This window comes from Schistocerca nitens, chromosome 4, assembly GCF_023898315.1.
Source record: "Schistocerca nitens isolate TAMUIC-IGC-003100 chromosome 4, iqSchNite1.1, whole genome shotgun sequence".
Classification (NCBI taxonomy): Eukaryota; Metazoa; Arthropoda; class Insecta; order Orthoptera; family Acrididae; genus Schistocerca; species Schistocerca nitens.
In genome coordinates, this window is record NC_064617.1 from 593730825 (window position 1) to 593744653 (window position 13829).

The 13829-nt window shown below is 38.6% G+C and overlaps 1 protein-coding gene across 1 annotated transcript in view; it reads left to right on the plus strand.

The window, feature by feature from the left end:
• Positions 1-13829, plus strand: part of LOC126252865 (luciferin sulfotransferase-like) — a 439717-nt gene that overhangs the window by 423689 nt on the left and 2199 nt on the right. The window lies entirely within an intron of this gene.

Sequence of the window (13829 nt, forward strand, 5' to 3'; positions counted from 1 at the left end):
AAAGTTTGAAGACTAATTTTATTACTGGTAAATAATCAGCACAATATTTCAATATTATGTTGCAGATAAGATCGTCAGGAGAAAGAAGAATGAAGAGAGAGGAAGGTCGGAAAAAGAAAGCAGTTTCAATAAAAACAAAAACAAAAATAACACCAATAGTACCATAGATTAAGCTGAAGGGATAAACCGTAGATAGTCTAACAGCATGAAATACTAAAATGCTATACACCACAACACTACACAAAAATAAAAAACGAATTTGAGGATTCTTCTAGAAGTTAAGACTCAAAATATCTTAGAATTGTAACATGGAAAGGGCGCCGAAATTTGTAAAGCTTTTTAAAAAGGTGTAAAACAATGTAGGTACTAGACATATGTTAGATGATTATAAGTAAAACTTTTTGTAAGAAACATTGTAAAAACTCCAGCAAAGACCAGATGCAATGACCCACAAGTTGCAACGCGAGAAGTATCAAGAAAGAAAAGGACGTAATTAGCAAGACACGATTCCTACAAGGCAGAAGTGTCGAGAGAAAGGAAAGGACAGCAAGACCAACAGAAGGCCCTTGTATCGAAAGTGGGCAATAAATCTGCCCGCTAGGCGGAAACCTACTGGGACGGAACACGGAGCTGCACAGTGGCGGAGCTCTGCAGAGACGCGACGGGACGCCGAACGGCGGAAGGGTCTCCGAGCACCCTGAATGAACGGAGCAAGCAAAAAACGGCCTGACGAGAAGACGGCTTGGGCAAACCACCACTGGCAAAAAATATGTGTAAAAGTCACACTACCACTATTAAACAGCACGCTGATGCACGAAACTGAAGAAAACGTCCACAAAGTAGAAATGACATGCCCAAACAATTTATCAAACTGTTACTAAGAGGAGAGCTTCAAAGCGACTAGTTATCAATAAAAATTTCCATATCCTGCCTAGAGAAGAACCAAGAAGCAAGTAAGAAGCAGAGAAAAAGCAGGAAGAACAGAAGTTGAAGATTCGCAAGATTGAGACCAAGAAAGAAGATGGGTGAAGAATAGACGACATACCTTCCCAAATTCCTATCCTATTGTAAACTAGTCATCTGCGAAGTACTACAACGAAAAACGACCGCTTTCAGCGACACATAGCGATGACTTCCATGCATACAAAGCCAGTAAACCACGGGATTCTGCACTCACAGCTCCATTCCATTATGGGACCTCCACAATTTTGAAAATTCATATTCCTTTATCTAAATTTTGTTGCCTACTGTTCAGCCATGTTATTCTGGTTCTATGCTAGTTTGTATTATATTTTTATGTTCTTCCACATTATTCTCAAAAATGACAAGAGAAGAATACTTTTTTTTTGCTATTATTAATTTTTAAATATTTTCTTTCTTTATTTAAGTGTGAAGTTTGTTTTTTAAGAAGTTTGTTATCGAAAAGAGGAGTCTTTCACATCGATTTTCTTAGAAATATTTTTTTATAAATGTAGTAATTAAGTAAAATCTATTCCTAACACATTTTCTAAATAACATGTATAAGTAAAATGTTTTTGTTTCTAGACACTCATTTCAACATTGTTACACTAACAAATAAGAATTATTTCCAAGAATTGCTTTGACAAAGAAATATACAAACACAAGTATTGGTATATTATCCTAAAAGTGGTACAAATGTTAAAAAAAGGGAAAACATCAAACAAGATAATTTTTTATTCTTTGTTTTTATAGGGAGAAAATAAGTAAAATATAGTTATTCTTTAATTTTTTATGAGGAGAAAATAGGTGGCATACAGTTTTAGTGTTTATTGTGCCTTACTTTTGTTCTTTATATACTGTCCATTTCAGAACTATTGACTTATTTTTATCGATAGTCTATTTTTTACTTAAGTCCATAGTCAATGAGTGTTACTTTGTAGTTTATTAGCCGTCTGGTGTGCTTAACTTATCTAGTTTTTCACACGTTTCTTTTGCACAATTCCTACATCACGTAATTTGATTTCACACATTCACACAATCTTATGAATGTTTAAGCACGAGGTTTGTGAATGTTTTTGCACAAAGGTGGTGGACTTGAGCGAGATGGATGTGGGCAAGTATTTGATGTACAGCTTCGTTCATCGTTCCTTGTTGGCTTTGCAAGTGTGTGTGTTGCTGTTGTGGAGGTCCCATAATGGAATGGAGCTGTGAGTGCAGAATCCCGTGGTTTACTGGCTTTGTATGCATGGAAGTCATCGCTATGTGTCGCTGAAAGCGGTCGTTTTTCGTTGTAGTACTTCGCAGATGACTAGTTTACAATAGGATAGGAATTTGGGAAGGTATGTCGTCTATTCTTCACCCATCTTCTTTCTTGGTCTCAATCTTGCGAATCTTCAACTTCTGTTCTTCCTGCTTTTTCTCTGCTTCTTACTTGCTTCTTGGTTCTTCTCTAGGCAGGATATGGAAATTTTTATTGATAACTAGTCGCTTTGAAGTTCTCCTCTTAGTAACAGTTTGATAAATTGTTTGGGCATGTCATTTCTACTTTGTGGACGTTTTCTTCAGTTTCGTGCATCAGCGTGCTGTTTAATAGTGGTAGTGTGACTTTTACACATATTTTTTGCCAGTGGTGGTTTGCCCAAGCCGTCTTCTCGTCAGGCCGTTTTTTGCTTGCTCCGTTCATTCAGGGTGCTCGGAGACCCTTCCGCCGTTCGGCGTCCCGTCGCGTCTCTGCAGAGCTCCGCCACTGTGCAGCTCCGTGTTCCGTCCCAGTAGGTTTCCGCCTAGCGGGCAGATTTATTGCCCACTTTCGATACAAGGGCCTTCTGTTGGTCTTGCTGTCCTTTCCTTTCTCTCGACACTTCTGCCTTGTAGGAATCGTGTCTTGCTAATTACGTCCTTTTCTTTCTTGATACTTCTCGCGTTGCAACTTGTGGGTCATTGCATCTGGTCTTTGCTGGAGTTTTTACAATGTTTCTTACAAAAAGTTTTACTTATAATCATCTAACATATGTCTAGTACCTACATTGTTTTACACCTTTTTAAAAAGCTTTACAAATTTCGGCGCCCTTTCCATGTTACAATTCTAAGATATTTTGAGTCTTAACTTCTAGAAGAATCCTCAAATTCGTTTTTTATTTTTGTGTAGTGTTGTGGTGTATAGCATTTTAGTATTTCATGCTGTTAGACTATCTACGGTTTATCCCTTCAGCTTAATCTATGGTACTATTGGTGTTATTTTTGTTTTGGTTTTTATTGGAACTGCTTTCTTTTTCCGACCTTCCTCTCTCTTCATTCTTCTTTCTCCTGACGATCTTATCTGCAACATAATATTGAAATATTGTGCTGATTATTTACCAGTAATAAAATTAATCTTCAAACTTTTTGATATGGCTCACATGGTGAAGTCCTAAGGTTTTGCCTGTTTTTGGGTTCATTAGTTACACAGCATTATCATGAGCAATTTGGCTAATTATGACAGGTCCTTTGTATGCATCGTAAAACTTATGTATTTTGTGTTTCTGTTTGCTGGAGAGATGGTGTGTTTTAAAAATACTTTCTGGCCTACTGAGAACGTTCTTTTAATTGCTGTTCTATCTCCTCTTTCTTTTCTTTTAATGGCTGCCTTTCTGATGTTGGAGAGTGCTGTTGCTATGACATGTTTGTGCTGTCTACGTAATACAATAGGAACTCTAACATTTTCTCTGGTTATGTTTGGGGGTTCAATATTTTTAAGTGCAGTAACTGGAGATAGTAGTGTAGTGCTATGTGGCATTTCATTTATTACTTCTTGAATATCTTTAAGGTATATATCCCAAGTGTTGTGTCTTTTGCCTGCATATAATCGGCATAAAGTGCCTATGTCCTTCATAGATTGTTCTGCTAGATTTAAGCTGGGTTTGCACTTAGATATGTAGATGGGTTTTATTTTGTGTTGTTTTAACGTGTTCTGCCATTGCACTGATTTGTGTTGTGGGCAATTATCCGAAATTATTCGTTCCACTCGACCTACTTGTCTGAGAAAATCTTGTCTAAATGCTTTACTTATAGTAAGACATGTTGCCCATTTTAATGGCGTCAAGGTAACATACTTAGAAGTAAGTTCCAAAACGACAAATATGAAAATATATCCATTTTTTGTGCGTGGGAGGGGCCCCATCAAATCTGTTGCAGCTATTTGTTTTAATCTTTTAGGGATTATTGGAAACATACGTGGTTTGGTTTGGAAAGTGACGTGTTTAGCCCTCATACATTTTTTGCATTTGAGTAATACTGTTCTAATTCGTCTCTCCATATTAGGAAAATGGCTTGTTTGTTTTATTTTAAAAAAGCATTTCTTTGGTCCAAAGTGGCCATTACTTAAATGTGTATACCATAAGTACTTATTAATTAGTTCATCTGGGATATAAATTAACCATTCATTCGTTGCAACATTTCGTCTAAGAAATAAAACATTGTTTTTTACGAGATAGCGCTGTCGAATGCCTGGAAAATCCTTACTCCTCCACTTGTGTTTGATTCCAAGTATTTCGGGATCCTTGTCCTGTTTTTTGCCTATGCTTTTCAATGCTGTCTTAATGTAGTTTTCGAAAGGTACTTGTTTCATATAGTACATTGTAAACCGGTCTTCTGCTGCTTCCAAACCTATGTTATTGGATGCACCCTGTGGACATCGTGATAAAGCATCTGCTAATACATTCGCTGGTCCTGGTATGTGTGTAATAGTGAAGTCAAATTCTTGTAGTATTAACATCCATCTGGCTAACCTCGCATGAGTTAGTTTGGCGGATAACAGAAATTCTAATGCTTTGTGGTCAGTGTATACGTTTGCTTTTCTTCCGAATAGGAAGTATCGAAAACGTTGGAAGCCCCATACAATGGCCAATGCTTCCAGCTCCGTGACTGAATAGATTTTCTCGCTTTTTGTGAGTACCCGACTGGCAAATGCAATTGTTCTATATGATCTTAGCCCTGCCTGTTCGTATTCTTGGAATAAAACAACTCCTAAACCTGTTTTCGCGCTATCAGTGGCCATACAAAATTTTTGTGTTAGATCAAGATGTGCTAAAATCGGTGCTGTTGTTACTGCGTTTTTCACTTTTAAAAATTCTTCATTGTCTTGTTGATCCCATACCCATGGCGTGTTTTTCCAGTCAATGCACATAGGCGTGGTGTTCCGAGAGAGTCGATCCAAATAAATTTTTTAATAGAATCCGGTGAGACCTAGAAATCCTCTGAGAGTTTTCTTATTATATGGAGTACAGAATTCTTTGATTGCCGTTAGTTTTTCTGGGTCGGGCATTACCCCTTTCTCGGAAATTATGTGTCCTAGAAATTTGACCTCTCGCCTTCCAAATTAGGATTTTGTTGTATTTACTGTGACCCCATGCTCTTTCATGATCTGTAAAAACTGATTTAATGTGTCGTTGTGATGTTCCCAAGAGGGTTCTGCTATAATTACATCATCAACATAACAAGTAATTTTTTTAAAATTTCGGGAGTGAGTATAGTATTAAATCCCCTAATAAACGCTGCTGATGATATGTTTAAACAAAATGGCAATCGTTTAAACTGGTAACATCTACCGAATACGATAAATGCTGTAAATTTTCGACATTCTGGAGCCAATTCTATTTGCCAGAAACTACTCCATAAATTAATTGATGAAAATATCTTAGCACTGTGGAAGTTTTCTATCAAGTCCTCTAATTTTTCTGGACGATCTGTCTCAGTGATTATGATTGTTGATCTGTCTGGAATCAAGCACTAACCTGATGCTCCCATCTCGTTTTTGTACAATATGGAGCGAGCTGTTATATGTGGAGGTAGCTGGTTCAATAATATCGTCATCTAACGCTTTAGATATCTCCTGGAGTACTTTATTCCTGTAGCTTAATGGGATTGTATAGGGTGGCACTCTAAATGGTTTGTGCTGTTTTACTTCAAACTTGTACTAAAAGTGCTTAATACTGCCAGTCTTAGGTAAAAATACCTCTGCTTTATCTCGTAAAATACCCTCTAATTCTCTTTTACTGTGTTCCGAAATACCTTGAACTTCTTGCAATTTTTCGTCGATTTCTTTATGGACTTCTAACATGAGTTGAGGCGATTCCCCCTTTTGTTCATACCATTCTAATTCTTCATCCTCTTTATCTCGCGTCATTCTTATTTGTTTGTTTATAACTGGTATATCTTCTAATTTTAGCTTTTGCTCAAAGAGAAGTGTGACATTCCCGAATGTTAGGCTACCTTTCCCCATATCTGTCTGGAATCAAGCACTAACCTGATGCTCCCATCTCGTTTTTGTACAATATGGAGCGAGCAGGATTTCCATATCCTGCCTAGAGAAGAACCAAGAAGCAAGTAAGAAGCAGAGAAAAAGCAGGAAGAACAGAAGTTGAAGATTCGCAAGATTGAGACCAAGAAAGAAGATGGGTGAAGAATAGACGACATACCTTCCCAAATTCCTATCCTATTGTAAACTAGTCATCTGCGAAGTACCACTCCAACGATACTACGCAAGGATAGGCGAAAGTTACAGTGGACAATATCCAATGGATGTACGACAACCGGAAAGAACGACGGGAGAAATGATCAGAAACAAAAGTGGCGAAGAATCGCGAATTTCAAATGGAACTATGACGAAGTACGACAACGATCATTTCCTCACAGTCACAAAATTTCATCACTTTCGAGAAGGAAACTCATTACATCCACGAACTTTTATTGATCAATTCCGAGTAGGATACCAGAACACTGGACGCTAGCACACAAATTAGACTTTATATGGGCACACATGTCAGGAACAGTCGCAGAAGCCATGCAGAATGTTGCAGCGACATGCCGATCGTACGAAGATTTCAGAGAGGAGTTTCTCTCACGATATTGGTTCAGCGAAGCACAGAACATAGTGAAGTACGAATTATTACCGAACCCATATTTTGAAAATTTCTCTCTCGGAACACCACGCCTATGTGCATTGACTGGAAAAACACGCCATGGGTATGGGATCAACAAGACAATGAAGAATTTTTAAAAGTGAAAAACGCAGTAACAACAGCACCGATTTTAGCACATCTTGATCTAACACAAAAATTTTGTATGGCCACTGATAGCGCGAAAACAGGTTTAGGAGTTGTTTTATTCCAAGAATACGAACAGGCAGGGCTAAGATCATATAGAACAATTGCATTTGCCAGTCGGGTACTCACAAAAAGCGAGAAAATCTATTCAGTCACGGAGCTGGAAGCATTGGCCATTGTATGGGGCTTCCAACGTTTTCGATACTTCCTATTCGGAAGAAAAGCAAAAGTATACACTGACCACAAAGCATTAGAATTTCTGTTATCCGCCAAACTAACTCATGCGAGGTTAGCCAGATGGATGTTAATACTACAAGAATTTGACTTCACTATTACACACATACCAGGACCAGCGAATGTATTAGCAGATGCTTTATCACGATGTCCACAGGGTGCATCCAATAACATAGGTTTGGAAGCAGCAGAAGACCGGTTTACAATGTACTATATGAAACAAGTACCTTTCGAAAACTACATTAAGACAGCATTGAAAAGCATAGGCAAAAAACAGGACAAGGATCCCGAAATACTTGGAATCAAACACAAGTGGAGGAGTAAGGATTTTCCAGGCATTCGACAGCGCTATCTCGTAAAAAACAATGTTTTATTTCTTAGACGAAATGTTGCAACGAATGAATGGTTAATTTATATCCCAGATGAACTAATTAATAAGTACTTATGGTATACACATTTAAGTAATGGCCACTTTGGACCAAAGAAATGCTTTTTTAAAATAAAACAAACAAGCCATTTTCCTAATATGGAGAGACGAATTAGAACAGTATTACTCAAATGCAAAAAATGTATGAGGGCTAAACACGTCACTTTCCAAACCAAACCACGTATGTTTCCAATAATCCCTAAAAGATTAAAACAAATAGCTGCAACAGATTTGATGGGGCCCCTCCCACGCACAAAAAATGGATATATTTTCATATTTGTCGTTTTGGAACTTACTTCTAAGTATGTTACCTTGACGCCATTAAAATGGGCAACATGTCTTACTATAAGTAAAGCATTTAGACAAGATTTTCTCAGACAAGTAGGTCGAGTGGAACGAATAATTTCGGATAATTGCCCACAACACAAATCAGTGCAATGGCAGAACACGTTAAAACAACACAAAATAAAACCCATCTACATATCTAAGTGCAAACCCAGCTTAAATCTAGCAGAACAATCTATGAAGGACATAGGCACTTTATGCCGATTATATGCAGGCAAAAGACACAACACTTGGGATATATACCTTAAAGATATTCAAGAAGTAATAAATGAAATGCCACATAGCACTACACTACTATCTCCAGTTACTGCACTTAAAAATATTGAACCCCCAAACATAACCAGAGAAAATGTTAGAGTTCCTATTGTATTACGTAGACAGCACAAACATGTCATAGCAACAGCACTCTCCAACATCAGAAAGGCAGCCATTAAAAGAAAAGAAAGAGGAGATAGAACAGCAATTAAAAGAACGTTCTCAGTAGGCCAGAAAGTATTTTTAAAACACACCATCTCTCCAGCAAACAGAAACACAAAATACATAAGTTTTACGATGCATACAAAGGACCTGTCATAATTAGCCAAATTGCTCATGATAATGCTGTGTAACTAATGAACCCAAAAACAGGCAAAACCTTAGGACTTCACCATGTGAGCCATATCAAAAAGTTTGAAGATTAATTTTATTACTGGTAAATAATCAGCACAATATTTCAATATTATGTTGCAGATAAGATCGTCAGGAGAAAGAAGAATGAAGAGAGAGGAAGGTCGGAAAAAGAAAGCAGTTCCAATAAAAACCAAAACAAAAATAACACCAATAGTACCATAGATTAAGCTGAAGGGATAAACCGTAGATAGTCTAACAGCATGAAATACTAAAATGCTATACACCACAACACTACACAAAAATAAAAAACGAATTTGAGGATTCTTCTAGAAGTTAAGACTCAAAATATCTTAGAATTGTAACATGGAAAGGGCGCCGAAATTTGTAAAGCTTTTTAAAAAGGTGTAAAACAATGTAGGTACTAGACATATGTTAGATGATTATAAGTAAAACTTTTTGTAAGAAACATTGTAAAAACTCCAGCAAAGACCAGATGCAATGACCCACAAGTTGCAACGCGAGAAGTATCAAGAAAGAAAAGGACGTAATTAGCAAGACACGATTCCTACAAGGCAGAAGTGTCGAGAGAAAGGAAAGGACAGCAAGACCAACAGAAGGCCCTTGTATCGAAAGTGGGCAATAAATCTGCCCGCTAGGCGGAAACCTACTGGGACGGAACACGGAGCTGCACAGTGGCGGAGCTCTGCAGAGACGCGACGGGACGCCGAACGGCGGAAGGGTCTCCGAGCACCCTGAATGAACGGAGCAAGCAAAAAACGGCCTGACGAGAAGACGGCTTGGGCAAACCACCACTGGCAAAAAATATGTGTAAAAGTCACACTACCACTATTAAACAGCACGCTGATGCACGAAACTGAAGAAAACGTCCACAAAGTAGAAATGACATGCCCAAACAATTTATCAAACTGTTACTAAGAGGAGAGCTTCAAAGCGACTAGTTATCAATAAAAATTTCCATATCCTGCCTAGAGAAGAACCAAGAAGCAAGTAAGAAGCAGAGAAAAAGCAGGAAGAACAGAAGTTGAAGATTCGCAAGATTGAGACCAAGAAAGAAGATGGGTGAAGAATAGACGACATACCTTCCCAAATTCCTATCCTATTGTAAACTAGTCATCTGCGAAGTACTACAACGAAAAACGACCGCTTTCAGCGACACATAGCGATGACTTCCATGCATACAAAGCCAGTAAACCACGGGATTCTGCACTCACAGCTCCATTCCATTATGGGACCTCCACAACAGCAACACACACACTTGCAAAGCCAACAAGGAACGATGAACGAAGCTGTACATCAAATACTTGCCCACATCCATCTCGCTCAAGTCCACCACCTTTGTGCAAAAACATTCACAAACCTCGTGCTTAAACATTCATAAGATTGTGTGAATGTGTGAAATCAAATTACGTGATGTAGGAATTGTGCAAAAGAAACGTGTGAAAAACTAGATAAGTTAAGCACACCAGACGGCTAATAAACTACAAAGTAACACTCATTGACTATGGACTTAAGTAAAAAATAGACTATCGATAAAAATAAGTCAATAGTTCTGAAATGGACAGTATATAAAGAACAAAAGTAAGGCACAATAAACACTAAAACTGTATGCCACCTATTTTCTCCTCATAAAAAATTAAAGAATAACTATATTTTACTTATTTTCTCCCTATAAAAACAAAGAATAAAAAATTATCTTGTTTGATGTTTTCCCTTTTTTTAACATTTGTACCATTTTTAGGATAATATACCAATACTTGTGTTTGTATATTTCTTTGTCAAAGCAATTCTTGGAAATAATTCTTATTTGTTAGTGTAACAATGTTGAAATGAGTGTCTAGAAACAAAAACATTTTACTTATACATGTTATTTAGAAAATGTGTTAGGAATAGATTTTACTTAATTACTACATTTATAAAAAAATATTTCTAAGAAAATCGATGTGAAATACTCCTCTTTTCGATAACAAACTTCTTAAAAAACAAACTTCACACTTAAATAAAGAAAGAAAATATTTAAAAATTAATAATAGCAAAAAAAAGTATTCTTCTCTTGTCATTTTTGAGAATAATGTGGAAGAACATAAAAATATAATACAAACTAGCATAGAACCAGAATAACATGGCTGAACAGTAGGCAACAAAATTTAGATAAAGGAATATTTCTGACTGACTTAGACAACGATTCAATCATTGCCTAAATTCAGTGCAAAAATTAAGTTCGAAGGGTGGTGATATGTAAGGTGTCAGGCAAATCCAACACCTTCCATGAAAACGCTGACATGATAAGCAAATCCAGTAGTAGGTCACATAGCTCCGAATAAATCGTGACATTAAATTAACCAAAGTAATACGAGTAACTAGTGAGCAAATGGAACACCATAGACTAACACAAGAATGCCTATCTGCATGTCATACCTTCCCACCGTGAGACAGACGCAGTTCCGAGGGGAGAAACGAGAACAGAAGCCGACAGCAGAACCGTGTTAAGCTGGAAGGCCCAACGACAAGGGACGAACACCCACGTTGCCAGGTAACCGCTAGGACCACACCCCAGCCACAAGTTTTAACGTGAGACCTTTTCGCGTCTGTGTTACGTCAGGACCACCCCCCATCCCATGTTAAAAGCTAGAGCCCTCCAGAAGAACAGTATAGATCTTACGATAACACAAAAAGGGCCACCCCAGCCGCATGTTTTAGCGTGAGACATTCTCGCGTCTCTGTTACGTCAGGACCACCCCCCAGCCCATGTTAAAAGATAGAGCCCTCCAGAAGAACAGTATAGATCTTACGATAACATAAAGAGGACCACACCAGCTGCAAGTTTTAGTGTGAGACTTTTTCGCGTCTCTGTTACGTTGTAAACTTTAAAAACATTGCCACACCACGAAAAGTATAACGTTTCTCATTGGATGGACTGAATTTTTGCAGGTGGAGCTTAAGGTTAACAATGAGACCCTGATTGGTCAGATGAAAACACATCCAGAAAGTTTTTTTTTTTTTTGTTTAAACCAACTTCGGAAAATTGTAGTAAGGAGAAGTTAGAAGGGGTTGCTTCTGAGACGGCGCGGTGAGCGGAGCTGTGCTGCCCGCCGCCCCCTGACGAACACCGACAAGGTAATGAACGCACGCGATGCCACATAACAGCGCAGAAAGCTTCACTCAGAACTGCAGAAGTCTCATCTGTTACACCCACTTTTTGCGTAATACTAGTGTCGATCGTCAATTAAAGCTCATGGTGTTCACATTTGCCACTTGAAGTAATAATCTGAAACGCGATGATTTTTCTGTTATATAGTTATTGAGAAGCCACATCAGCCACAGTAATTTACGACAAGTTATATAAGTAATTAAAGATAATTGAGGGTCACTGTAGACCATTTTGATAGTTTTCTCTCTTGTGAAACTTAATTTAAACTTAGATTATAGATGTGATATGGCATAGGTCGTCCTTCGATCCATTGTAGAACTTGGAAACCCATTCAGGGAATATTCGTTCACAAATTTTCTTGAACGCAGTTGGATTTTACCATCCTGTATTAAAACATTTCCTTTTATCAATAGTGCAATTTATAAACAATGTTTTGTGAGTAGAATAAAATTTCCAATGGTAAACTTAACTGCTTTTCCGACGTTATTTTACCAGCTAACTAAAAATAGGAAAGCCTTGAACATCTTCCACTAAATTTAGTTAGTATTAAGATTCTTTTACAGGGAGTGCAGTGGAGCTGACGCTCAAATCATTAAGTATTTTGTTATATCATCGCTAGTCTCAGTGAACTCTTCTGAATTCTACATGTCATGTGTGGTCTGATGTCTCCTTACCAGCAACAGGTCCCAGGTTCAAACTAGTCAATTCCCTAAAAAAAAAAAAAAAAAAAAAAAAACACGCTCAGAGCTTCGTTGCGCGAAAGTGGTAGGGAGACACGATATAGAACAAACAGACACCACGCAGAATGTTAGACGGTTTGTCGTATCGTGACATTGCTGCTCGCGCTTATCGAGATCCAATGACTGTTAGCAGAATATGGAATCGGTGGGTTCAGGAGGGTAATACGGAACGTCGTGCTAGATCCCAACGGCCTCGTATCGCCAGCAGTCGAGATGACAAGCATCTTATCCGCATGGCTGTAACGTATCGTGCAGCCACGTCCCGGTCCCTGAGTCAATAGATGGGGACGTTTGCAAGACAACAACCATCTGCACGAACATTTCGACGATGTTTGCAGCAGCATGGACTATCAGCTCGGAGACCATGGCTGTTGTTACCCTTGACGCTGCATCACAGACAGGAGCGCCTGCGATGGTGTACTCAACGACGAACCTGGGTGCACGAATGGCAAAACGTCATTTTTTCGGATGAATCCAGGTTCTGTTTACAGCATCATGATGGTCGCATCCGTGTTTGGCGACATCGCGGCGAACGCACATTGGAAGCGTGTATTTGTCATCGCCATACTGTCGTATCACCCGGCGTGATGGTATGGCGTGCCATTGGTTACATGTCTCGGTCATCTCGTGTTGCATTGACGGCACTTTGAGCAGTGGACGTAACATTTCAGATTTGTTACGCCCCGTGGCTGTACCCTTCATTCGATAACTGCGAAACTCTACATATCAGCAGGATAATGCACGACCGCATGTTGCAGGTCCTGTAGGGGCCTTTCTGGATAGAGAAAATGTTTGTCTGCTGCCCTGGGCAGCACATTCTCCAGCTCTCTCACCAATTGAAAACGTCTGGTCAATGATGGGCGAGCAACTGGCTCGTCACAATACGCCAGTTACTACTCTTGATGAACTGTGGTATCGTGTTGAAGCTGCATGGGCAGCTGTACCTGTACACAGCATCCGAGCTCTGTTTGACTCAATGCCCAGGCGAATCAAGGCCGTTATTACGGCCAGAGGTGGTTGTTCTGGGTACTGATTTCTCAGGATCTATGCACCCAAATTGCGTGAAAATGTAATCACATGTCAATTCTAGTATAATATATTTGTCCAAAGAATACCCGTTTATCATCTGCATTTCTTCTTGGTATAGCAATTTTAAAGGCCAGTAGTGTATTATTTTTTCCAGAAGCTTGAGTAGAACAATTGCGAGTGCCACATTTTCAGAAAGTGTTGCAAAATCGTCAGCAAAAGTCAGGCAGTTTACC